The sequence below is a fragment of the Kogia breviceps genome, chromosome 17, assembly GCF_026419965.1.
Source record: "Kogia breviceps isolate mKogBre1 chromosome 17, mKogBre1 haplotype 1, whole genome shotgun sequence".
Classification (NCBI taxonomy): Eukaryota; Metazoa; Chordata; class Mammalia; order Artiodactyla; family Physeteridae; genus Kogia; species Kogia breviceps.
In genome coordinates this window covers 65,357,243-65,383,938 of record NC_081326.1, presented here as the reverse complement: position 1 = coordinate 65,383,938, position 26,696 = coordinate 65,357,243, and the positions used below count along the sequence as shown (strand labels likewise).

General features: G+C 40.1%; 1 long non-coding RNA gene across 1 annotated transcript in view; it reads right to left on the bottom strand.

Moving 5' to 3' along the window:
- LOC136792859 (uncharacterized) overlaps window positions 1-26,696 on the bottom strand; it is a 223,927-nt gene that overhangs the window by 57,869 nt on the left and 139,362 nt on the right. The window contains exon 2 of the long non-coding RNA XR_010837394.1: window positions 19,465-19,583. This is a non-coding gene — a long non-coding RNA (uncharacterized lncRNA). The remainder of the gene's footprint in view (window positions 1-19,464; window positions 19,584-26,696) is intronic.

Here is a 26,696-nt window from a genome sequence, read left to right as displayed (position 1 = left end):
GATGAGGACGCTGAGATCACTTAGTGAAAGGAAGAAGAGAGGGGATTCATGGTTGCTGGTTTCTCCTGTACCATGTGTTGGGCCACACTGGAAGATAGGCCATGAAAACAAAACAAAACAAAAGCAAAATGGTAAGAGAGAAGATATTGAGTCTCGATCCATTAGTTTCCTCTTGAAATTATTTATGAAAGTGGAATTTGTGCCCTTCACGCCAGGCACCCCCCACTCCATCCCCTGCTCTTCTAAATGCCTGGTCATTTTCTGGCCACATTTCAAACTCTAGGGAACACTCTGGAATTCCAAGCTAGGAGGGGTTTCCTCTGTAGGCCTGGCTATTGTAACTTTACGAGAAACTGTTCAATACTTCCTTTCAGCAGTTACAAAACACAGTTTTCTGAATGAATTTCATATTAATTAAACAGCTAACCCTTCACCTTTCTGACTCACACTTTTTACATTATTACTCAGCCCTTAGAGTGAGATAAAGCCTTGGACAGCTTCTATGTACACCCCCACACATACACAAACGCATATCACATATATCTGCATCCTTACAGGCAACCACTAAGAAACATACACACTACATGTACACAAATAAAATATAGAGCTATGCACAGTTCCTATACATGTAAACATCCTTACCCACTCAGGTGAGCACCCAAACCCTCACACTGGCATGATGTTGACTTTGTATTCTTCGTGGGAGGAAGGAAATAGAAAGACCCCAGGTACTCAGACTCCCAGCTAAACACATAAGAATCCTGTCTGTCCAATGTGTTTGGGGCTGTTTTCTCTTTTAAGAGAAGGAGGACATCACTGCTACTGTGGCTTGTGGAACCCTCACTTTCCATCCCCCCCCATTGCTAGGGTGTGAAGATCATCCTTGCATCAAATGAATGATCTATTTTTTTTTTGTTTCTTTCATTAACTGGAGGTAAAATCATAGTGTTATCGAATAAAGTAGAAATGAACTCCTGAATTCCAACCCCTGATATAACATACCTGGTTTATAGCAAGTACTAAGTAACACTAGCTACATGAGAGAATGGATAGAGACTGTTTGTATTTCATTAGAAGAAAACAAGATATCTAAGAACACTCAGTCCAGCCCCTTTGTGTTTCAAGTAGGGGCTCAGAGACCCAGAGGGCTATATGGTCATCCTGGCGTCACACTGCTGTGAGTAGAATGGGGCTGGGGCTATAATCTTCAGGGTCCAGTGAACTTGGTGAGTGAAAGCCACTATTATTGGGAAGCTATTCTCTTCTGCTGCATCTCCTCCTAAACGTTCATACAAGAAGTCAATAAGGTACACGACACAAAGTCAAGTGGGATTTGGGGCAGTTATCCAGTGAGTCTTTGTTACAGCTACCCCAAGCAGGCAATTCAAGTCTCAACTTGATTTTGCTGTCTTTATTTTGATGAGCTACTTGAATGCAAATTTGTCCATGTGGATTTTCTTTATTTCTCTGAGGTTTGACTTACCTTTCAAGGAAAAAAGAGAGAGAGACAGAGAGAGATGTGGATGCAGAGTCTTCAGAAATGTGAACTATAATAATTTTTAAAACTATTTAAAATTTTTTAAAATTGAAGTGTAAAATACATCAGTAAGGTACATAAAGGGCTCAGATCTTGTGTCCAGCTCAATAATTGCTTAGCTATCTGCATACCTGTATATACCTGTGTAGCCTCTATCACCTTAAAAGCTTCCCTTGTGTCCCTTTCCACCTACACCTCCTGCTATAATCACTATTACTATAGATTTGCTTTACCTATCCTTGAACTCTATATAATCATAGGGCATGCATTCTTTAGTGTGTGACTTCTTTCACTCAACATAATAGTTGTGCACTTAATCTGTGTTGTTGCATATATCAGCAGTTTGATTTTATTGCTGAGTTGTGTTCCATTGTATGATTGGACCATAATTTATTTATCCATTTTTATGTTTATGAATATCTGAAAATTTCCCAGTTTTTGGCTGTTATGAATCAAGCTGGTTATGAATATTTTTGTGCATGTCTTTGCATATATTTTATTTCTCTTGGGTATATATTTAGGAATAGGGTTTCTGGGTCACAGCATAGGTAAATGTTTTACTCTAGTAGATAGTTTCAACAGTTTTTCAAAAGGGGTGCACCTATTTACACTCCAGCTAGCAATGTATTGAGTTCCGACTACTCCTCTTACTTAACGATACTTGGCATTGTTAGTCTTTTTAAAAATTTTAGCCATCCTGATGAGGATGTAGTGGTAGTGATAACTCATTGTAGTTTTAATTTGCATTTTCCTGAGTGATCTGTATGAAGTGCCTGTTGAAGGGTTGGGTTTTTATTTTTTGCCATTTTAAAGTGGGTACTTATCCTTTTGCTATCAATTTGTAAGAGGTATTCTAGGTATGAGTATTCTAGTAAGGTATTCTAGGTATGAGTCCTTTGTCAGATATAAACATATGTGTACAATATTATAAAAACCTTATCCCAGATTTTGGCTTGCCTTTTCACTTCCTTGTGTCCTGTTTAAGAAATATCTGCCAATCCAAAGTATGAAAATAATTTCCTTTTTTTTCTAGAAGTATATCTTCATATTTAGTGTACATTTCATCAGTAATGAATTTTGGGGTGTTGCATGACATATAGTCAAGGTTTACTTGTTTATATCCAGATATCTAATAGTTTATTTAGAACATCATCCTCTCTCTTCTGAATTGCCTTGGCACTTTTGTCATAAATCAGGTTACTGTGCATGTATGGTTGTTTCTGGATTCTCTCTTCTATTGCTTTAGTCTATTTGTCTATTCTTGTAGCAATATATACTTTTAATAATTGTAGCTTTGTAGTAGGTCTCAAAATCTGACAGTTTAAGTCTTCCAATTTCATTCTTCTGCAAAATTTCTTTGGGTTCCAGTTTCTTTGCATTTCTATAAAATAAACTTCAGAATCAGCTTGTCTATTCCAACAATAACAAAGAAGAAAGTTTCAGAGACTTTAATTGGTATTGCATTGAATTGGTATGTAAGTTTGGAAAGAATTTACATCTTAGAGATAATGAGTCATCCATACCATAAACAAAGTAAGTCTCTCCATTTATCTAAGTCTTCTTTAATTTCTCTCAGCAATATCTTCCAATTTTCAGTGTAGAGATCTTGGAAATTTTGATTAGAATTAGTCTTAATGATTTGATATTTTTTGATGCTATTGTAAATGTTTCTGTTTTAAACATTGTTTCCAGTTTTCAGTTGTTAGTCCACAAAAATAAATTAACTTTTGAATATAAACTGTTACCAATGACCTTCCTAAATTCACTTATTAGCTCTGATAGTTTGTACACTCTTTTGGATTTTCTCTCTACACAATCATATCATCTCTGAATAAGACAGTCTTACTTCTTCCTTTATTTGTATGCCTTTTATTTATTTTTCTTGCCTTATTGTGTTGGCCAAGACTTAATTAAGAACAACCACAAGTTGTGATAGGGAGAGAGAAATAAGAGAGCTACAGTTGGAACGTGAAGAAAATGTACTGTGAAATATAGAAACTGAGGGGACTAAACCCAATTTCTCTGATCCTGTAACTGGCCTAAGATGAAAGAATATTGGCTCTGGAGCAATTTTGGTGAGGTAGACCTTGTGGTTGTATTAACAAACCTCTATCATTCAGGACTGAGTTAATCATTCTGGTGGGGCTGTGTCCCATGTCCTACGTGACTCCCTGGTCCAACCTTGTGAAGGAGTGATTGATTGAGGTTAGACTATCTCAGAATTGCTTTTCCTAAAACCCTCTACTGCCTATGCAATTTTCATTAATCCCATCCATCCTTTATTCACTCACCAAACAGGTGTTGATTAATTGACTCTAGGCACTTTGGTAGGAACTGAGAAATCCATTTTTAACAAAATAGACATAATCCTGTCTTTATTAAGCCTACAATCTTGTGGCTTTTAGCTGCAAGTAATAGAAAACCTACATTCTTAGATTTCAAAAGCACCTAATTTTCTAATACGACTGGACATCTGAAGGCATTTGATTTTAGTATTAGTGCAGAAAAAATGTTATGGAAGAGCAAAGGTTTTCTATTCATCTTCTCTAACACACTCATACTGTTGTTGTTGTTTTAATCATCGTAAGACCACTATGACTGCTGCAATTCTAAACATCATAACTTCCCAATGAAATGTTCAAAGAAGAAAAAAAAGTGGTACGGCAGTCTCTAGTATTAATCTCTTTTATTAAGATGTAAAATCTTTTCCAGAGGCTCCCCTGAAGACTTTCCTTATATATCAATGACTTTCGTTACATATCAGGTCACTTTTAGCTATAAGAGAGGCTGGAAAATGAATATCTGGAAAAGAAGTGTGGATCTACCATGGAAAATGTAGATTAGCCATAGTGAGTCCACTAAAGCTGTTAATATGGTCACCTCAAACTAAGCTGGGCTCCTATTAGCAACAAAAAAAAGGAAATAGCCAATAGATGGGCAATAAGCAGTGTCTGCTACAGGCAGAGGTAATGTTTACCATATTCCATAAACAATTACTTTAGATTAGGCCATCCACTTCCATTTTTCTCTCTCCTAGCACATTGTTCTTTTCTTTCCTAGTACAATACTTACCTCCACTTGAGATATGGATTTGAACATGGTCTCTCTACCCACCAGACTATAAGCTCCATAACTGCACAAAGCATGATTGCTTTGTTCACCACTATATGCCCAGGTCCCAGTCCAATACCCAGGTCACAATAAGTGCTTAATAATCACTTGTTGAAGTAATAAATGCATTCTTTGGATACATTTATATTTAATAGGTAAATAAATGACTAATAAATGAATGTGTTAATTAAAAATTGTAACCCTTAACTACAACATTACTGCTTGATTTCTTACAATCATATCGTCGTCAAATTCCCCAAAGAAACTATTGTTCATGATTCAAACATGGGGGAGATCAAAAAGTATAAAGAGCACTTTGGGATTTAAACAAGAGCTGGAATCAATTGCTAGACAAAATTAGGTTAGAAAAACACCATTATGGGGAATTCCTTGGGGGCCCAGTGGTTAGGACTCGGCACTTTCACTGCCGAGGGCCCAGGGTTCAATCCGTGGTCGGGGGACTAAGATCCCACAAGCCGCCTCACAGTATGGCCAAAAAAAAAAAAAAAGAAGGAAAACACAATTATGTCAAAACTACCTATCTGAATGTTTCAATTCGTCCCCAGCTTTCCCACAGTTTATATTGCCATTGCTATCTTCTCTAAATCTTACACAATCCATCCTGGAAGAATTAATTTTTTAATGCTTCTCCAAATGTTCATTCATTCATACATACATTTATTCATTCATAAAACAAATATTTAACGCGGCTGCCCTGGGCTAGGCGTTGCGCCATTTCGTGACTCAGTGCCTTAGGACGGTCTCTGCCTTGAACACACTTGTCTACCTACTTTATCTGATAAATTCTAACATATTTTAAGGCTCACTCAAATATCTTCACTTCACTGAAAACTTCTAGTCACCTAGAGAAAGATTTCTCTCTTTCCTCTGTGATCACATTGCACTTTTCATATATCTCAGTAAGAATTTTTGAACTTTTTGCTAAATTCATTGTTTGTTTTCATGCTTTTCTCCTTCACTAGAAGGTGACTCCTTCAGTGCAGGAATTTGTAGTAATCAAATCCTTGTGTGTAAGTGTCTTGCATAATCGGTGATATATACAGGTTTATTTAGTGAATGAATAAACGAACATGCAGATGTTTAGTGACCCATTTTGCAGGTGATGGAACGGGCTTACAAAGGATATTAGCAATCAATAGATCTTGGACTACAATTTGGATCTTCTGACTCTTACTCTGGGTACAACTCACAGAACCCAGCTACCCTTTTGGTATTCCTCTCGGCAATGTTCCACCTCTGTCACTTTTAAGAAAGGTGTGGTCCTTCTGAAATGGAATCGTATCTCATTGGTAGACCCAACTCTGCAGTGTTTGCTACGTCATCTAGATGAGCATGTGCCTGTAGCAATCTGTGAATTCATCTTTTCCATCTTCTGTGGGCGTCTGTTCACAGGCAGCACCTGAACAACAGTGGGACCAACCAAGGACCAACCTCTTCCGCTGAAGAGGGCATTTGCTAGTTCTGAACATAGATAAGCATCACTAGCTTTTTCCTTCTAACAGTAGTGGCCTCAAAAGTTCCAAATGAGAAGAAAAAGCCAAAGGCTCACTAAAGTGTCTGAAAAGTTAGAGCAAACCTTGCTTTTGTCAGGACCCTATTTCCCTCCTCTGGAAATTCTTTTTGAATTTTGAACTTTTGAACTTTTAGGCAAATATTAAATGTGTATCATCCTGTCACACACAGTGTCTGGTACATCATAGACACTCAGTAATCTTTAGCTTCCTCATTTCTTCCTCTAAGTTCTAAGCGACAAAAAAAGCCCTACTTGAATAAGAGGTTTATGTTTTTACTAGTTTATTTCAGTTTGTAATCATACAATCTAACATTGCAACAGTGTTTTGCTATTTTTGAAGCATTTCAACCTGATTTTTTTGCTTAAGAACCCCGACCTCTTCTTTGCATGTCTCACAGGAGTGAATACAGAGACTGAGAAAGGTTAAGTGACTTTTTATTCAAAGACTATTTATTCAACATTTATTCTCAAAGTATTTATTAAGTGCCCACTACATATGGTTAAATATGATAAGATTTATCATGGGTAAAACCCATGTTCTGAACTAAACCAACGTGGGAGACCCTGCAAGGCCTCTCTGTGAAAGTGCCTCTTAAACTGCTGCTTGGTTATGGCTACATGCCCAGAAAGTGGTTGAGTTGGGATATGCACTCATGCCCGCTTGACTCTAAAGACCATGCTTTTGGCTTTGTACTCCACTCTCTCTCAAGCTCTGGCCCCAAATCATAAAAGCCAACTTTTATCTCTATCCGACTTCAATTGGCATGGTATGGCAAATAGCCTGGTGGTCTCAGATGCCCAGTGGACCTGTTAGTGGAATTTTCTGGGCTAGACCTAGGCAAAATGCCAGAGCCTTATAGACCCATCAAATTTGGGCTGGCAAATGTCTTCAACAAAGAGAAACAGTTGTAGCAGTTAAGAGCAACAGGTCTGGCAACAACATGAGGACAAAATTTGTTTCCCTAAAATATAATAAACCATTTACTAGCCAAGATCCTATAAAACCAATGATTGGAAGAGATAGAAGAGGCTTTAGTATTCTAGCCTTCCTTATTTATAGATGTAGATATTAAGACTCAGAGAAGTTACATGATCTGATTAGTGTTGCTCAGCTAGATAACAGCAGATTCAGGATTAGAAGCCAGTTCTTCTGATTCCCAATGCAGGAGGAAACATGATGTAGCATCAAGACATGGGCTGTGGACTCACATCTGATGCTGGATTTGGACTCTGTTCTTTACTAGTTGTATGACCTTAAACTTTCTGAGTATGTAAGAGTGCCAATCTCAAAGCAGGTTTTCAAGCCACCCTAGACATTTTCACCTCTTCCTCTTTGACTTGATGCCCCCTGTTCATTCAGAAATACCCCAAAGAGGGCTTCCCTGGTGGCGCGGTGGTTGAGAGTCTGCCTGCCAATGCAGGGGACATGGGTTCATGCCCTGGTCCAGGAAGATACCACATGCCATGGAGCGGCTGGGCCCATGAGCCATGGTCACTGAGCCTGTGCATCCAGAGCCTGTGCTCTGCAACAGGAGAGGCCACAACAGTGAGAGGCCCATGTACTGCAAAATAAATAAATACCCCAAAGATGTTACATTGATTGATTTTACATGCAGAGTACATGTTACTTCAGGATATATTGAAATGAAAATATCATCAAGTCCCAGTCAATGTTTTATTTACACTGAGTAATGTTTAATAGCTAGAAATTTAGGACAGATCAAAGAGTTTTCCCATCCCCAAAACAAATGTAATGGGATTTGACTCTTAGAGCTAGCTTGGGGTAGTGGCAATTCAGGATACAGATAAAAGAAATAGGAAACATGAGAGAACTCACAAAACTCATCGACGCCAAACATCTAGCCTTTTATGTCACCAAAGGTTTGACTCAAAAGGTGGAAATGGACAAGATAAGTGAAAAGGCAGCTTAGATTTTAGCATTACTTTTTCTTTTTTTTTAAACATTTTTATTGGAGTATAATTGCTTTAAAATGGTATGTTAGTTTCTGCTTTATAACAAAGTGAATCGGTTATACATATACATATATCCCCATATCTCTTGCCTCTTGTGTGTCCCTCCCTCCCACACTCCCTATCCCACCCTTCTAGCTGGTCACAAAGCACCAAGCTGATCTCCCTGTGCTGTGCGACTGCTTCCCACTAGCTATCTATATTACATTTGGTAGTGTATATATGTCCATATATACACTACCACTCTCTCACTTAGTCCCAGCTTACCCTTTTCCCTTCCTGTGTCCTCAAGTCCATTCTCTAGCATGTCTGCATCTTTATTGCTGTCTTGCCCCTAGGTTCTTCATGACCATTTTTTTTTTTTTTTAGATTCCATATATATGTGTTAGCATACGGTATTTGTTTTTCTCTTTCTGACTTACTTCACTCTGTATGACAGACTCTAGGTCCATCCACCTCACTACAAATAACTCAATTTTGTTTCCTTTTATGGCTGAGTAATATTCCATTGTATATATGTGCCACACCTTCTTTATCCATTCATCTGCTGATGGACACTTAGGCTGCTTCCATGTCCTGGCTGTTGTAAATAGAGCTGCAATGAACATTGTGGTCCATGACTCTTTTTGAATTATGGGTTTCTCAGGGTATAGGCCCAGTAGTGGGATTGCTGGGTCATATGGTAGTTCTACTTTTAGTTTTTTAAGGAACCTCCATACTGTTCTCCATAGTGGCTGTATCAATTTACATTACCATCCACAGTGCAAGAGGGTTCCCTTTTCTCCACACCCTCTCCAGCATTTATTGTTTGTAGATTTTTTGATGATGGCCATTCTGACCGGTGTGAGATGATATCACATTGTAGTTTTGATCTGCATTTCTCTAATGATTAATGATGTTGAGCATTCTTTCATGTGTTTGTTGCCAATCTGTATATCTCTTTTGGAGAAATGTCTATTCAGGCCTTCTGCCTATTTTTGGATTGGGTTGTTTGCTTTTTGATATTGAGGTGCATGAGCTGCTTGTAAATTTTGGAGATTAATCCTCTGTCAGTTGCTTCATTTGCAAATACTTTTTCCCATTCTGAGGGTTGTCTTTTTGTCTTGTTTATGGTATACTTTGCTGTGCAAAAGCTTTTAAGTTTCATTAGGTCCCATTTGTTTATTTTTGTTTTATTTCCATTTCTCTAGGAGGTGGGTCAAAAAGGATCTTGCTGTGATTTATGTCACAGAGTGTTCTGCCTATGTTTTCCTCTAAGAGTTTGATAGTCTCTGGCCTTAAATTTAGGTCTTTAATCCATTTTGACTTTATTTTTGTGTATGGTGTTAGGGAGTTTTCTAATTTCATTCCTTTACATGTAGCTGTCAGGTTTTCCCAGCACCACGTATTGAAGAGGCTGTCTTTTCTCCACTGTAAGGTGACCGTAGGTGCATAGGTTTATCTCTGGGCTTTCTATCCTGTTCCATTGATCTATACTTCTGTTTCTGTGTCAGTACAATACTGTCTGGAATACTGTAGCTTTGTAGTACAGTCTGAAGTCAGGGAGCCTGATTCCTCCAGCTCTGTTTTTCTTTCTCAAGATTGCTTTGGCTTTTCGGGGTCTTTTGTGTTTCCATACAAATTGTGAAATTTTTTGTCCTAGTTCTGTGAAAAATGCCCACGGTAGTTTGATAGGGATTGCATTGAATCTGTAGATTGCTTTGGGTAGTATAGTCATTTTCACAATGTTGATTCTTCCAATCCAAGAACATGGTATATCTCTCCATCTGTTTTTATCATCGTTAATTTCTATCATCAGTTTCTTATAATTTTCTGCATACAGGCCTTTTGTCTCCGTAGGTAGGTGTATTCCTAGGAATTTTATTCTTTTTGTTGCAATGGTAAATGGGAGTGTGTTCTTAATTTCACTTTCAGGTTTTTCATCATTAGTGTATAGGAATGCAAGAGATTTCTGTGCATTAATTTTGTATCCTGCTACTTTACCAGATTCATTGATTAGCTCTAGTAGTTTTCTGGTAGCATCTTTAGGACTCTCTATGTACAGTATCATGTCATCCGCAAACAGGGACAGCTTTACTTCTTCTTTTCCGATTTGGATTCCTTTTATTTCTTTTTTTTCTCTGATTGCTGTGGCTAATACTTCCAAAACTATGTTGAATAATGGTGAGAGTGGGCAGCCTTGTACTGTTCCTGATCTTAGTGGAAATGGTTTCAGTTTTTCACCATTGAGGACAATGTTGCCTGTGGGTTTGTTATATATGGCCTTTATTATGTTGAGGTAAGTTCCCTCTATGCCTACTTTCTGGAGGGTTTTTATCATATATGGGTGTTGAATTTTGTCGAAAGCTTTCTCTGCATCTATTGAGATGATCATATGGTTTTTCTCCTTCAATATGTTAATATGGTGTATCACAATGATTGATTTGCATATATTGAAGAATCCTTGCATTCCTGGGATAAACCTCACTTGATCATGGTGTATGATCCTTTTAATGTGCTGTTGGCTTCTGTTTGCTAGTATTTTGTTGAGGATTTTTGCATCTATGTTCATCAGTGATATTGGTCTACAATTTTCTTTTTTTGTGACGTCTGTCTGGTTTTGGTATCAGGGTGATGGTGGCCTCATAGAATGAGTTTGGGAGTGTTCCACCCTCTGCTATATTTTGGAAGAGTTTGAGAAGGATAGGTATTAGCTCTTCTCTAAACAGAATTCACCTGTGAAGGCATCTGGTCCTGGGCTTTTTTCTATTGGAAGATTTTTAATCACAGTTTCAATTTCAGTGCTTGTGATTGGTCTGTTCATATTTTCTATTTCTTCCTGGTTCAGTCTCAGAAGGTTGTGCATTTCTAAGAATTTGTCCATATCTTCCAGGTTGTCCATTTTATTGGCATATAGTTGCTTGTAGTCATCTCTCATGATCCTTTGTATTTCTACAGTGTCAGCTGTTACTTCTTCTTTTTCATTTCTAATTATGATTTGAGTCTTCTCCGTTTTTTCCTTGATGAGTCGAGCTAATGGTTTATCAATTTTTTATCTTAAAGAACCAGCTTTTACTTTATTGATCTTTGCTACTGTTTCCTTCAGTTCTTTTTAATTTATTTCTGATCTGACCTTTATGATTTCTTTCGTTCAGCTAACATTGGGGTTTTTTTGTTCTTGTTTCTCTAACTGTTTTAGGTGTAAGGTTAGGTTGTTTATTTGAGATATTTCTTGTTTCTTAAGGTAGGATTGTATTGCTATATACTTCCCTCTTAGAACTGCTTTTGCCGCATCCCATAGGTTTTGTTTCATCGTGTTTTCACTGTCATTTGTTTCTAGGTATTTTTTGATTTCCTCTTTGATTACTTCAGTGATCTCTTGGTTATTAAGTAGTGTACTCTTTAGCCTCCATGTGTTCGTATTTTTTACAGAATTTTTCCTGTAATTGATATCTCGTCTCATAATGTTGTGATCAGAAAAGATACTTGATAAGATTTCAATTTTCTTAAATTTATCAAGGCTTGATTTGTGACCTAAGATATGATCTACCCTGGAGAATGTTCCATGAGCACTTGAGAAGAAAGTGAATTCTGTTGGTTTTGGATGGAATGTCCCATAAATATCAGTTAAGTCCATCTTGTTTAATGTATCATTTAAAGCTTGTGTTTCGTTATTTATTTTCATTTTGGATGATCTGTCCATTGGTGAAAGTGGGGTGTTAAAGTCCCCTACTATGATTGTGTTACTGCTGATTTCCCCTTTTATGGCTGTTAGTATTTGCCTTATGTATTGAGGTGCTCCTATGTTGGGTGCATAAATATTTACAATTGTTATATCTTCTTGGATTGATCCCTTGATCATTATGTAGTGTCCTTCTTTGTCTCTTGTAATAGTCTTTGTTTTATAGTCTATTTTGTCTGATATGAGAATTGCTACTCCAGCTTTCTTTTGATTTCCATTTGAATGGAATATCCTTGTCCATCCCCTCATTTTCAGTCTGTATGTGTCCCTAGGTCTGAAGTGGGTCTCTTGTAGACAGCATAAATACGGGTCTTGCTTTTGTATCCATTCAGCCAGTCTATGTCTTTTGGTGGGAGCATTTAATCCATTTACATTTAAGGTAATTATTGATATGTATGTTTCTATTACCATTTTCTTAATTGTTTTGGGTTTGTTATTGTAGGTCTTTTCCTTCTCTTGTGTTTCCTGGTGAGAGAAGTTCCTTTAGCATTTGTTGTAAAGCTGGTTTGGTTGTGCTGAATTCTCTTAGCTTTTGCTTGTCTGTAAAGCTTTTAATTTCTTCATCAAATCTGATTGAGATCCTTGCTGGGTAGAGTAATCTTGGTTGTAGGCTTTTCCCTTTCATCACTTTAAATATGTCCTGCCACTCCCTTCTGGCTTGCAGAGTTTCTGCTGAAAGATCAGCTGTTAACCTTATGGGGATCCCCTTGTATGTTATTCCTTGTTTTTCCCTTGCTGCTTTTAATATTTTTTCTTTGTATTTAATTTTTGATAGTTTGATTAATATGTGTCTTTGTGTGTTTCTCCTTGGATTTATCCTGTATGGGACTCTCTGTGCTTCCTGAACTTGATTAACTATTTCCTTTCCCATATTAGGAAAGTTTTCAACTATAACCTCTTCAAATATTTTCTCGGTCCCTTTCTTTTTTTCACCTCTTCTTCCGAGACCCCTATAATTCAAATATTGGTGCATTTAATATTGTCCCAGAGGTCTCTGAAACTGTCCTCAATTCTTTTCATTCTTTTTTCTTTATTCTGTTCTGAAGTAGTTATTTCCACTGCTTTATCTTCCAGGTCAGTTATCCATTCTCCTGCCTCAGGTACTCTGCTATTGATCCCTAGTAGAGAATTTTTATTTTCATTTATTGTGTTGTTCATGATTGTTTGTTTGCTCTTTAGTTCTTCTGGGACCTTGTTAAATGTTTATTTTATTTTCTCCATTTTACTGCCAAGATTTTGGATCATCTTTACTGTCATTATTCTGAATTCTTTTTCAGGTAGACTGCCTATTTCCTCTTCATTTGTTAGGTCTGGTGGGTTTCTACCTTGCTCCTTCATCTGCCGTGTGTTTCTTTGTCTTCTCGTTTTGCTTAACTTACTGTGTTTGGGGGTCTCCTCTTCGTAGGCTGCAAGTTCGTAGTTCTCGTTGTTTTTCGTGTCTGCCCCCAGTGGCTGAGGTTGGTTCAGTGGGTTGTGTAGGCTTCCTGGTGGAGGGGGCTAGTGTCCTTGTTCTGGTGGATGAGGCTGGATCTTGTCTTTCTGGTGGGCAGGTCCACATCTGGTGGTGTGTTTTGGGGTGTCTGTGACCTTATGATTTTAGGCAGCCTCTCCTCTAATGGGTGGGGTTGTGTTCCTGTCTTGCTAGTTGTTTGGCATGGGGTGTCCAGCCCTGTAGCTTGCTGGTCATTGAGTGGAGCTGGGTCTTGACGTTGAGATGGAGATCTCTGGGAGATTTTCGCCATTTGATATTACATGGAGCTGGGAGGTCTCTTGTGGACTAGTGTACTGAACTTGGCTCTCCCACGTCAGAGGCAGAGCCCTGATGCCTGGCTGGAGCATCAAAAGCCTGTCATCCACATGGCTCAGAATAAAATGGAGAAAAAAAGAAAGAAAGAAAGAAAAAGATAAAATAAAATAAAATAAAATTTAAAAGTTATTAAAATAAAAAACAAAGAATTATTTAAAACATTTTTAAGTAATAAAAAAAAAGGAAGAAAGAAAGAAGGAACAGCCAAACCAAAAAACAAATCCACCAATGATAACAAGCGCTGAAAACTATACTAAAAACAAAACAAAACAAAAAAATGGACAGAACCCTAGGACAAATGGTAAAAGCAAAGCTATACAGAGAAAATCACACACAAAAGCATACGCATACACACTCACAAAAACAGAAAAAAGGAAATATATATATATATACATATATATATCGTTGCTCCCAAAGTCCAGCTCCTCAATTTGGGATGATTCGTTTTCTCTTCAGGTATTCCACAGATGCAGGTACATCAAGTTGACTGTGGAGATTTAATCCGCTGCTCCCGAGGCTGCTGGGAGAGATCTCCTTTTCTCTTCTTTGTTTGCACATCTCCCTGGTTTCAGCTTTGGGTTTTGACCCGCCTCTGCGTGTAGGTCGCCTGAAGGCATCTGTTCTTTGCTCAGACAGGATAGGGTTAAAGGAGCAGCTGATTCGGGGGTTCTGGCTCACTCAGGCCGGAGGGAGGGAGTGGTACGGATGCGGGGCGAGCCTGCGCGGAGAGGCCGGCATGACGTTGCACCAGCTTGAGGCATGCTGTGCGTTCTCCTGGGGAAGTTGTCCCTGGATCACGGGACCCTGGCAGTGTTTAGCATTTCTTAAGGGGAGGAGAGCTACTGACCTTTTGGGAAGGACATTTCCTCATGGTGTGATGGTTCCACTGGATAAAAGATGTTTCCCCTCCCTGCCCCTCCCTGATGACAGTGGTGCTCCTCCATCACTGGAATGAGTCAAAAGCCCCCTTTCATTTACAAATGCTTCTTGGGGTTATATCACTCCTGACTGTAAGCCACAAGACTTGGTTAAGAGAACCCAATGATGCCAGGAACATAGTTTTCTGGATTCAAATCCCAGCTTAGCCAGCACACCCCTTTCAGATATTAGACCAGTCACTCAAACTTTCTGTGCTCCAGCCTCCTCATCCTTAAAATGGAGGCACTAATAGTACCTACCTCATGGGTTTGTTGTGAGAATTAAATGAAATAATTTATATGAGCTTTACGACCCAAACCATGGGAGTTAAAAATACATATATATGCTTTTATTAATTTTTTCTGCCTTTGACTACAAACTTCAAGAAGGCAAGCAGAGATGTTTTATTTATCACCCACTATAGGAAGAGTGATTAGGACTAGGTGCTTTTCAGTGGGCTGCCTGAGAGCCAGAAAACAAATACATTGTTCTGAAATTTGAAAAGAAAATTGAAGAATCAAAAATTAATAGATGTTCATGAATTGTCTACCATATATTGTCTACAAGGTCAACTTAAGTCAACTTAACTTTTAATGGTTTATATTAAAATGTAGCAAGTTGAAATCACAAGAACATATGGAAAATTTATTAATAAAACTCAAAAGTATAATTATTTCAAATATTTTTAAAGTAAAACAAAGCTACAAGCAGAACTCCACTGTCTTCTTTTCATGTTCTCAGGTCAGAATCTTGGATCATCCTTGACACTATTCTCTCCTACCCACCCTTTCTTACACCCAGAGGCCAGTCACTTTTCACCACCTCTGCTGCCCCTTCCCTGGTTTAAGCCTCCGCACCTCTGGTCAGGATTATTGCAACGGTGTCCTCACTGGCCTCTTTGCTCCCACTCTTGCCCAGAAATGATCCAGTTAAAAACTGAGTTAGAGCATATTATCCTCTGCTCAAAGCACTCCAGGACCTTCTCTATCCCTCAGGGAAAACCCAAATCCCCAATGACCTAAAAAGCCCTTGTTTTCTGTTTCTCTGACCTAATTTCCTACCACCTTTTCTGTTGATCAGTCTGCTTTAGCCATACTGGTCTCCTTGCCACTCTTCAAATATGCCAAGCACACGTCCCGCTCAGGGCTTTCATGCTGGCTGGTCCCCTTTCCTGGAATGTTCTTTCCCCAGTTCAGCTTGGCCAAGTCCCTTATCTCCTTCAGATGTTTTCTCAAACATGATCTTCCAACTGAGATCTTCATGAAGATTCTATTAATGTTGTAACCTCTCTCTTCATACTTCTTGCTCCCTTCCCTGATACATCTTTCTGCATAGTATGCAACATCTCCTGAGATAACATATAATTCACTTATTTTCTTTATTGTCTGCTCACACTAGAAGGTCATTCCAAGCAGGACAGTGTTCTTTTTTGTGATTTTTTTAGTACTGGGATACTAGATGACTAAGAGAGTACCTGGTACATAGCAGGTGCTCAATAAATACCTTTTGAATTAATGTGTCAATGTGTGATGTAAGTACACTGTATTAAGTTTGGCATGATGTGGGATTCTGCCTCCACAGATAGGAGTGTTTAATGAAATGTCTACCAAAGTTCTTAAACTATTCCACCAAGGTCTTAAAACATTCCATGTAAGTGTTCTTTTCTGTATATTTACAGTAGCACCTAGAGTTTAGCTTATAAAGGACCCTTATCTGTTTAGATTTACTTCTCCCCTCTCCTGACCGCATACATTATTCTCCAGTACTGCCAGATTGCTAGTAATTTGCCCAAAGAGTTCAGGCTATTTCATGCCTCTTTGCCTTTGTTCATGTTACTTCTCTCTGGAATCCCCTTCCCCCCTTTTCTTTTCTGTCCAATCTTACTTATACTTTAGGATTCATGGGTTTCTCCTCAAGAGGCTTTCATGAACCCCCATGTTAAGTTAGGGGTCCCCAAACCTCTGCCCTTCATAGTTGCTAATGCATTCCTCTAGTTTTGCATTTACCATGTTACATTAAAGTTATTTCCTCATGTGTCCATCTCTCCTCCTAGATTGAAAACTCCTCTAGAAGGGCCCAACAATAAGTGTTGATTGCACAGAGGAAGAAGGTGGAGTGATGATGGAAATCCTCCTAAGGGGATATGTTCCAAAAGCCAGACTCTTTTCACGTGGGACCCATGCTTTTAAACCTAGATTATTTGGAGAAACATCTGATGTAGCTATAGAAAGAATGGGAACTTGAGTACCTGGCTGACATAACTTTAAACCCTGGCTCCCTGATAACTAGATGTGTGTGCCTTAAACAAGTAGCTGAGCCTCAGTGTCCTCATCTGTCTGGTGGGGATAATAACACTGCACAATATATGTAATGCAGCCAGCATGTAGCAGATGTTCAATTCATGTTGATTCCTTCACCTCTTTCTTGTGTCTGGAAAGGAAGTGAAATAATTTCCTCTTGGTGCACTTTCTTCATCCCCCAATTGGGAGGCAGGAGACCTAGGTGAAGAGCTGCCTGACTTTGGGTAAGGGCTGCCAGCAGTAGGTGTTGTTAGATGTGGTGGAGCTTGTTGACTTCCTCCTGGCGGCCTAGTTAACAACTGGTGTGTTCCTTGATAGTCAATTTCAACTTTCACTTCTTAGCTCCTAAGAATAAGTTGACTGAAAGTTCACTGAAGTCTGTTTCTGACAGGAGCCATCTTTGCCAGGTCCCCAAGCTTCCCATCTTCATTCCTCTCTTCCCAGTGAGCATCTGGGGAGCTGCAGGCTAGCCTTGCTCCTCCTCCAGCACACTGATGGGCGGGGCGCTCATATCTACCGCGCCTGAGTCCTGTTGTGTGCTAGGAGCCGAGCCCAACAGTGAGCTCTCACTGATGCTTCAGAGCAACCCCATGACAAAGAAGAGAAGCTATGATCATTTCTATTTTGCTTGCGATTAGGCTCAGTGAACTTAAGTCACCTCCCTTCCCGGTCCCTAGCAGTAGAGGTCATGTGTCAATACCATCAGTCATTCTATTACTGGGATTCACAGTTCATCAGTTCATAATCATGGGGCTTCATGTTCAGACACAAGTTTATCTCAGGTTTTCTTTATTTTATTTTATTTTTTTTGTGGTACATGGGCCTCTCACGGTTGTGGCCTGTCCCGTCATGGAGCACAGGCTCCGGACGCTCAGGCTCAGTGGCCATGGCTCACGGGCCCAGCCGCTCCGCGGCATGTGGGATCCTCCCGGACCGGGGCACGAACCTGCGTCCCCTGCATCAGCAGGCGGACTCTCAACCACTGCGCCACCAGGGAAGCCCTATCTCATGTTTTCTAAGTGTTCATTCTAGCAACAATGGGGGAAAAAAATCAAAGGGAGAAATATAAAATTTTCTTTTACATTCTTTGCTCTCCTAACCTTTCACTTCAGTTTCCCTAGCAAGGCTAGAAGGATGCAAATAGTGACCATAGTGGGACAGAATGGATTTGATGAATCTTATTCTGGTGGCATGAGATGGATTTTTTTTTTTTTAATACAGAGGTAATATGATATAGTGGTTAAATTCACGGTCTCTGAAGCCAAATTTCCTGAGATCATTCTGCTTCCTTTCACACGTGTTGGTTTTCAATAAACATCTTGCACCCAAACTACCTCTCAGTGTCTACTTGCAGAGAACCCAACTAGTGAAAACTAGCTATCTCCATTTGTTCCTCTTCCTTTTTATTCCGTAAGCCACTGCAGTCATTTCCACCTATGCCCTTTCCACTGAAACCATACTTAACATGGGTTCAATGGTCCCATTGTGACACTAATGTTTAATTATCAGATTTCACTTTCTTGGTTTCCTCCCTGCAATTAATGAGTTGACCACTTACTCTTTAATATTCTCAATTCTTCCAACTGCTCCTTTAGTCACTGTCTCTTCGACAGTCTTCTCTCCCTTCTATACCCTTTTAAAATTTATTTATTTATTTATTTGTTTGTTTGTATTTATTTATTTATTTATGGCTGCGTTGGTCCTTGTTGCTGTGCGCAGGCTTTCTCTAGTTGCAGCGAGTGTGGGCTACTCTTCATTGAGGTGTGCGGGCTTCTCATTGCAGTGGCTACTCTTGTTGCGGAGCACGGGCTCTAGGTGTGTGGGCTTCAGTGGTTGTGGCATGCGGGCTCAGTAGTTGTGGCTCACGGGCTCTAGAACACAGGCTCAGTAGTTGTGGCGCATGGCCTTAGTTGCTCTGCGGCATGTGGGATCTTCCAGGAGCAGGACTCAAACCCGTGTCCCCTGCGTTGGCAGGCGGATTCTGCGGGAGCACAGGCTCCAGACGCACAGGCTCAGCGGCCACGGCCCACGGGCCCAGCTGCTCCGCGGCATGTGGGATCCTCCCGGACCGGGGCACGAACCCGCGTCCCCTGCATCGGCAGGCGGACTCCCAACCACTGCCACCAGGGAAGCCCGGCAGGCGGATTCTTAACCACTGTGCCACCAGGGAAGTCCCTCCCTTTAAACATCAATGTTTCCCAGGATATTTTCTCAGCTCACTTCTCTTCTGACTCCACATACTTTCCCTAATCCAGTTCTTCTAATTTCACCTGTTTTGACAACACCGCAAATTGTGTTTTCTGTCTTCATCTATTCTCAGTCCCCTAGACCTGATTATCCAAGTGCCTGATGGATAGTGCTTTCTGGTTTCCTCCCTGTCCTTCAAAGGCAACATGTTCTAAGGGAATTTATCATCAGCTAAACTATACATAAGTTCCCTCTTTGTATTCAAGCTAGAAATTGAAGAGTCATTTTTGGTTCCTTCACCTTCCGTGTGTCTCCACAATCCCTTACCAAGTCCTGTGGGTTTGGCTCGTAAATATGTTCACTTCTTTCCTCTCTTACCTTGTCTCTATTGTGTCTGTGTTCGTCAGACCATTGGTATCTTTCACATTGGCTTAGCAATGATCTTCTGATTGGTCAATCTGACCCACAGGCAATCTGCACTCCTTGTAAATGTGAATCTGGAAAATGAAGGCCAACAGAAACTCTCTCATTGATCATATATATATACACACCTTAGTATAACATCTGTGGAAACTGAAGATTTACATAGTCTTTGACCCAGCAATATACTCCAGAATACATTAGAGAAACTCTGCACATGTGCACAATGAAATATGCACAAGAATGCTGTTAAAAATAATGCTGCTCTGAACATCTCTATGGGAGGGGGTGGCGATCTATCTCTCTTCCTCTTCTTACAAATCCACCAATCCTCTCAGATTAGGACCCCACGCTTATGACTTCATTTAACCTTAATTACCTCTTAAAAGCTCTATCTCTAGGTATAATTACATTGGGAGTTAAAACTTCAATATCTGAATTTCACTGGTGGTGGGGTGGATACAGTTCAGTCCATATCAAGGGTCTAGCATTGTAGAGGAATATCTTAGAAACTGTTTTGTAGAGATACTACTCAAACGTAGTTCTCAAATCTGCAAATTGGATCGGCTAGGAGCTTGTAAAGAAAATGCAAGTTCTCAGACTGTACCCAAGTCCTCTTGCATCAGAATTTCTGGGGAGGAGCCAAGGAATGTATTTTAACAACTTTTCCAAGTGATTTTTATGCATTCTCAAGTTTGAGGGGCACTCTTTTTCAGGACATTCATTCCTCAACAGGATGTTGTGAGTAAACTTGTTTCATGATGAAATGTTTAGAGATGCTGGCTCAACAAAGCTAAAGAGCTTCTCATTATTTTTGTGGGACTTTAGGAACTTAGGGTGGGCAGCTTGTGCACTGTCAATCTCTAAGAGAAGGATACCTGTATCGCCAGAGAACATCTTCCCACCATGAAGCACACTCCCCCCCAACACCCTGTTGCCAAGTTTTTAAAGGCAGAACAATTATTAACACCTGTAAGAACCAGGAAGAAAGACAACTTACAGATTAGGAAAAGTTGATCTAAAGTAATGACCAATTTTCATACACTATTATTTTATGTGTTAACCGGCTTGTATTTCTCTTCTTAATTAAATTGTATGATTCATCTCTGTGAGCAGACACTGGGACTTATATTTCGTATTTACCCCTGGACTGTTTGTTTCTAGGATGTGCTCAGTAAGTATTGCTAAATGTCTGGCATTCAATTTATTTCATAAATAGATGACCCTAACTTTTTTTTTTTTTTTTTTTTGCGGTATGCGGGCCTCTCACTGTTGTGGCCTCTCCCGTTGCGGAGCACAGGCTCTGGACGCGCAGGCCTAGTGGCCATGGCTCACGGGCTTAGTTGCTCCGCGGCATGTGGGATCTTCCCGGACCAGGGCACGAACCCGTGTCTCCTGCATCGGCAGGCGGATTCTCAACCACTGCGCCACCAGGGAAGCTCTTTTTTTTTTTTTTTTTTTTTTTTTTTGATGACCCTAACTTTTAAAACTTGAACTTCATATGAGGGTATTTATTTATTATTATTGAGATGTTATCCATCTTAATCATTCTTTAGGTACTCCTCACAGTGTGAAAAACGGGAGATACAGAGAAGGAAGACGGTATCATTCCTGGTTCTTAGTCTTACTGACTTACTGACGTTGGTTAGATAACCTCTCCATGACTCAGTTCTCCCTTCTGTAAAATGGGAACATAATACTGCTCACTTTGCAGGATTAGTGTAAAGCCTGGATGAGGTAATGCTGGTGAAAAGCTTTTCCAAGGTGATATACAAAGGCTAATTGTAAACTTCAGGCAAATCTTCACCTGTTTAAAATAGGTGACCCTGGGGCTTCCCTGGTGGCGCAGTGGTTGAGAGTCCGCCTGCTGATGCAGGGGACGCGGGTTCGTGCCTCGGTCCGGGAAGATCCCACATGCCGTGGAGCGGCTGGGCCCGTGAGCCATGGCCGCTGAGCCTGCGCGTCCGCAGCCTGTGCTCCGCAACGGGAGAGGCCATAACAGTGAGAGGCCCATGTATCAAACAAACAAAAATAAACAAATAAAAAAATAAAATAAAATAGGTGACCCTATCAATACACTATTAAGTGCAGAAATTGTCAAATTTAAGTGATTCTTTCCAAAGAGTTTTTGTTGTTGTTGTTTATCTTTTTTAAAAGAGCTGCTAGAGTGGGGTCATCCCACTTGCCCATTCCATTTTGCCCTTAGTATCTCCATTCATTGGGATACAATGCTGCAAAGCTTCATGGTATTTAATATCGTGGGAGAAATGAATCTGAAAAAAGAATCACAGTTGAATCATTGCTAACTTTGATGAATTAGCACCAAGGAACTCTTCAAGATGTCATTTTTAAAGCTTTTTGAATGATTGGCTTTCAATGGTTCCCTCTAAAGAATTTTAATTTTGAGAGCTGCATAGACAAATGCACACACACAAATCATTTAGTGTCCACCTCCGAGAGAAAAGAAAAGTGCTTATGGAATGAAATTTCACCTTTCTACTTCACCAGCTTCCTGTAGAGCAGGAAGCTCTGTAGTAGAGCAGAGTTTTTCTTTGCTTAAAGTCTAACATTGAAGAATTTCTTCTAAGTAGGTAGTTTTAAGATTAAGGAGTATACATTTAAGAATAATAAAACCCAGCTGAGGAATTATCCATATTTCTTTCCAATAACGTGAAAAAGAAAAGCAACTCCAGTAATAATGGAGATGATTTTACTCATGATGATAACAAGTATTTATCACAGACTTGCTATATGCTATGAACTATGTAAACTGTTTTACACATATAACCTCATTTGATACACCAACAAACCCACTGGGCAGAAACTATTATTATTTCCACTTTATAGATTAGGAAATTGGTTTAAAGAGGTTTTGAGGGGTGAAGCGACTCCCTCAGTAACACAAGCTGTTAAGTGGTGAGGCTTGCACCGTTAAGTATGGAGTTCTTGGTTCTGACACACACTCACTGACTGATATTGGTCAAGACTCTTACGCTTCTGGTCTCAGTCTCTCCAGCTGTGAAATGGGAATGATTAGGACCCATCTCAGAATGAGACAGTAAATATGTAAAAACATTGTCTAAAGAGTGTGAAATGTTTAGGGAGTTTTAATTTCTTTTTGGTAATTCATTATTATTGATATTCTTTTGGATAACACTGACAAGGCTGGCCCTAGAATCAGAGTATCTGGGTTAGAATCCTGCAGACACCACTTACTTGCTATATGACTTTCGTCAAGTGACTAACTTCCCTGTGCCTCAGTATCTTCATTCGTAAAATGTAGATAATGGATTAACATGTTATGTTTATATTTTTATTAATTTATTAACTCATTAATGCTTGTGTATGTGTGTCTGTCTGAGAATAGTACTGACACGTATGTGCTAAATACATTTTACCTATTACTATTACCACTGTTGAGGCTTTCCCTTGGAAGCATACTGCCTGACACGAGCTTGGGAGAAGACACTGGCAAAGAAAGCAATGAAGACAGAACACTTTGTCTTCCTTGGAAACATTAAAGGTACTTCCTCCTTGGGCTTCCCTGGTGGGGCAGTGGTGGAGAGTCCGCCTGCCGATGCAGGAGACACGGGTTCGTGTCCTGGTCCGGGAAGATCCCACATGCCGCGGAGCGGCTGGGCCCGCGAGCCATGGCCGCTGAGCCTGCGCGTCCGGAGCCTGTGCTCCGCAACGGGAGAGGTCACAGCAGCGAGAGGCCCATGTACCACACACACAAAAAAAGGTACTTCCTCCAGATGAATTTTCCTCCAGGAAAGAAAGAAGAAAGAGGAGATACACTGCCTTTTTTTGCTTTTCATTTTCCCCACTTGTCTACTCCATTCACATCCTTCAAGTAAGGACAAATCAGCAAAACCCCAAGAGAGTCACTGTTACGAGGATAATTATGAATTCGCTGAGTCCTTGAAATGTTTATTATTTAAGTTCTTAAGTGCAGATAATTAAAGGCCCAATAGCATCGAATCTCACAATTATAAAAATCTGGTCCACAGAAGCCTACACAGTGCTTGGAGTTGTGCATTTGCTTCGACACATCCTCTTGGTAAATTGATGCCCTAGTATACTCCCTAAGCATTTCATGACAAGGTGAAATCCCTTATTGTTTACAATTTACATTTTTCCTGAGTTTGCATATTTTCATTGCATTTCCTGTGTTACCAATGTACCAAGTCCTTATACCTTCTCACTGCATTTACTGCAGTTTGAAATGGTTTCTCAGAAATGGGACATTAAAAATCTTGTATGTGACCCCGAGAACTGCAGAGAGCTTCCCTTGGAAGCTGTTCAGGCATGCTTAGCACTAGTCTAGACAATCAGCTTTTCTCAAGGTCCTCAGGTAGAGACTCTATATAGGGGCATATAATTAAGTATAAGAATCCATTAAAGAAACCATCTTGATTACTAGAAACCCAAGCTTGTAGTAAGAGGAGACCTGCAGTGATTTATTCCCGGAGAAGGAATATGTAATTGTCTACTAAATACTTTCTAAGTACTGGGCACTGAGTCAAACACTTTCATATCCCTTCTAATGTGTGATTTAGTCTAAGGTAATAATTTAATGTAATTCTCATAATCATTTGGTGAAATGGATATTATCTCTATTTTACAAATGAAGAATCAGAGGCTACAAGAAACTTAGGCACAGAGAGGTTAAACAAATTAGACATGACCATTCATTACCTTATCTACTGCTGTGTGACAACTTACCCCAAACTTTAGTGGCTCAAAACAACAAAGGTTTATTACCTCACGGTTCCTGGCACATAGGAAGCTCTGTACAAGTGACTGCTATCTTTGATGTTGCTGGCGCTAGTCTTGATGCCGTGTTTAGCTGAACTGGCACGTGCTTTAATAGAATCATGGAAGGTAAGGCTACAGAATGGTAATAGTTCAGGCAAGTGTTTGCTATCCTAGGTGCTGTACATATATAAAGTCAATTAACTTCACAATAACTCAATGAGGTTGGGGCTTCCCTCGTGGCGCAGTGGTTGAGGGTCCGCCTGCCGATGCAGGGGACGCGGGTTCGTGCCCCGGTCCGGAAGGATCCCACATGCCATGGAGTGGCTGGGCCCGTGAGCCATGGCTGCTGTGCCTGCGTCCAGAGCCTGTGCTCCGCAACGGGAGAGGCCACAGCAGTCAGAGGCCCGCTTACGGCAAAAAAAACCCCCAAAACAAATAAATAAAATAAAATAACTCAATGAGGTAGATATTCATATTATCCCCATTTTAGACATAAGAAGCTGCGTTTTTCCCATTGGGTGTTTCTGGCTCAGGGTCGCTCATAAGGTTCCAGTCAAGATGTCGAGTGGTGGTGAAGTCGTCTGAAGGCTTATCTAGGGCTGCATGATCCACTTCTAAGATAGTTCATTCACATGACTGTTGGCTGGAGTTCTCAGTTCGTTGCTGGCTGTTGGCAGGAAGCCTCAGCTCCTCTTCACCTGGTCCACTCCATAGCGTTGCTCGAGCATTCTTACGACATGGCTGTTGACTTTTCTCAGGGTAAGTGTTCCAAGAGAGAAAGCAAAGATTAAGCCACAATGCTTTGTAAATCTTAAACTCAGAAGTCAAACATGTCACTTCCACTTTATTCTATTCATTAGACATGACCTACTGTGTTTAGCCACACTCAAGGGGGACGGTAATTAAGCTCCGCTTCTTTTTTTTTTTTTTTTTTTTTGCAGTACACGGGCCTCTCACTGTTGTGGCCTCTCCTGTCTCCTGTTGCGGAGCACAGGCTCTGGACGCTCAGGCTCAGCGGCCATGGCTCACGAGCCCAGCCGCTCCGCAGCATGTGGGATCCTCCCGGACCGGGGCATGAACCCGTGTTCCCTGCATCAGCAGGCGGACTCTCAACCACTGCGCCACCAGGGAAGCCCCTAAGCTCCACTTCTTGATGTTAAAAATATCACAGGATGGTAACAGCTCCACTATTCCTAGCCTGAATATCTGTATTAATTCTTGTCATTCCCTATGACCCCCACACATATTTGGTTTTTTTGTTTTGTTTTGTTTTGTAAAGATTTTTTTTTGATGTGGTCCATTTTTAAAGTCTTTATTGAATTTGTTACAATATTGCTTATGTTTTGTTTTTTGGGGGCTGCGAGGCATGTGGGATCTTATCTCCCTGACCAGGGATCAAACCGGAACCCCCTGCATTGGAAGGCGAAGTCTTAACCACTGGACCACCAGGGAAGTACCCCCCGACACACAAATATTTGTAATTAGATTCTAAATATAAACCCTCTTGAAATTACCCCAATTTGAGTCTGTTCCCTGATGGAAACCTGACTGATACAATAAGTAAGATTAATGCAAAAAGGAGAGAGTTGGGAATTTTTGCATAAGCAAGTATTGGATTGAGGGAAATAAGTACTCATCTTGGCACTGAAGTTACAAGATAAATGGTTAAAAAAAAACCCAAAAACCAGGCTAGTGGGAGAGACATATATAAATTGATATCCCAGAGTAAATTCTGAACCAATATACGCCAGCAGAGTAAAGCCAAGAGTGATTAACTGAATTTGAGGGAATAAGGGAAGGCTTCAAATGAGAGGTGACATTGAACCAGGTCTTGATGGATAAATCTGGATTATCCATGGAGACTAGAAGGCATACAGAAAATAATACATACAAAAGAGCAAAGTCACAGTATAATAACTAAAAGCCAGACTATCTGGATTGAAACTCTGTCCTGCCACCAGCAAGCTATTTGACCTTGGAAAAGTTACTTAACCTTTCTGTGCCTCAATTTCCTCATTTGTTAAATGAGGATAATAGGATAGTTTGGAGAAGAAAATCAATGCCAAATGTTTAGAACAGTTCCTGGCACGTAGGAAGCACTGTTTGTGGGATTATTATCCTTGCTGATGATGTTCTTCTTCTTGATGCTCTGTAGAGCTGAATCGGGGTGTACACTGGATAGCATTATGGAAGGTATTAATTAACAATAAGTCAGACAAGTGTTTGTTATTTTGAGTGCTTTACATATATGAATCAATTAAAATCCACAATAACTCAGGGAGGTAGACATTAATATGATCCCCGTTTTAGAGATAAGGAAAGAACTCTGAAGAACTCTGAGACACACTTAGTCTTGCTCAAGGTCAACACAACCAGTAAGTAGCACAGAAAAGTCAAATCCAGGCAGTCTGGTTGCAGAATTTGTGTTCCCA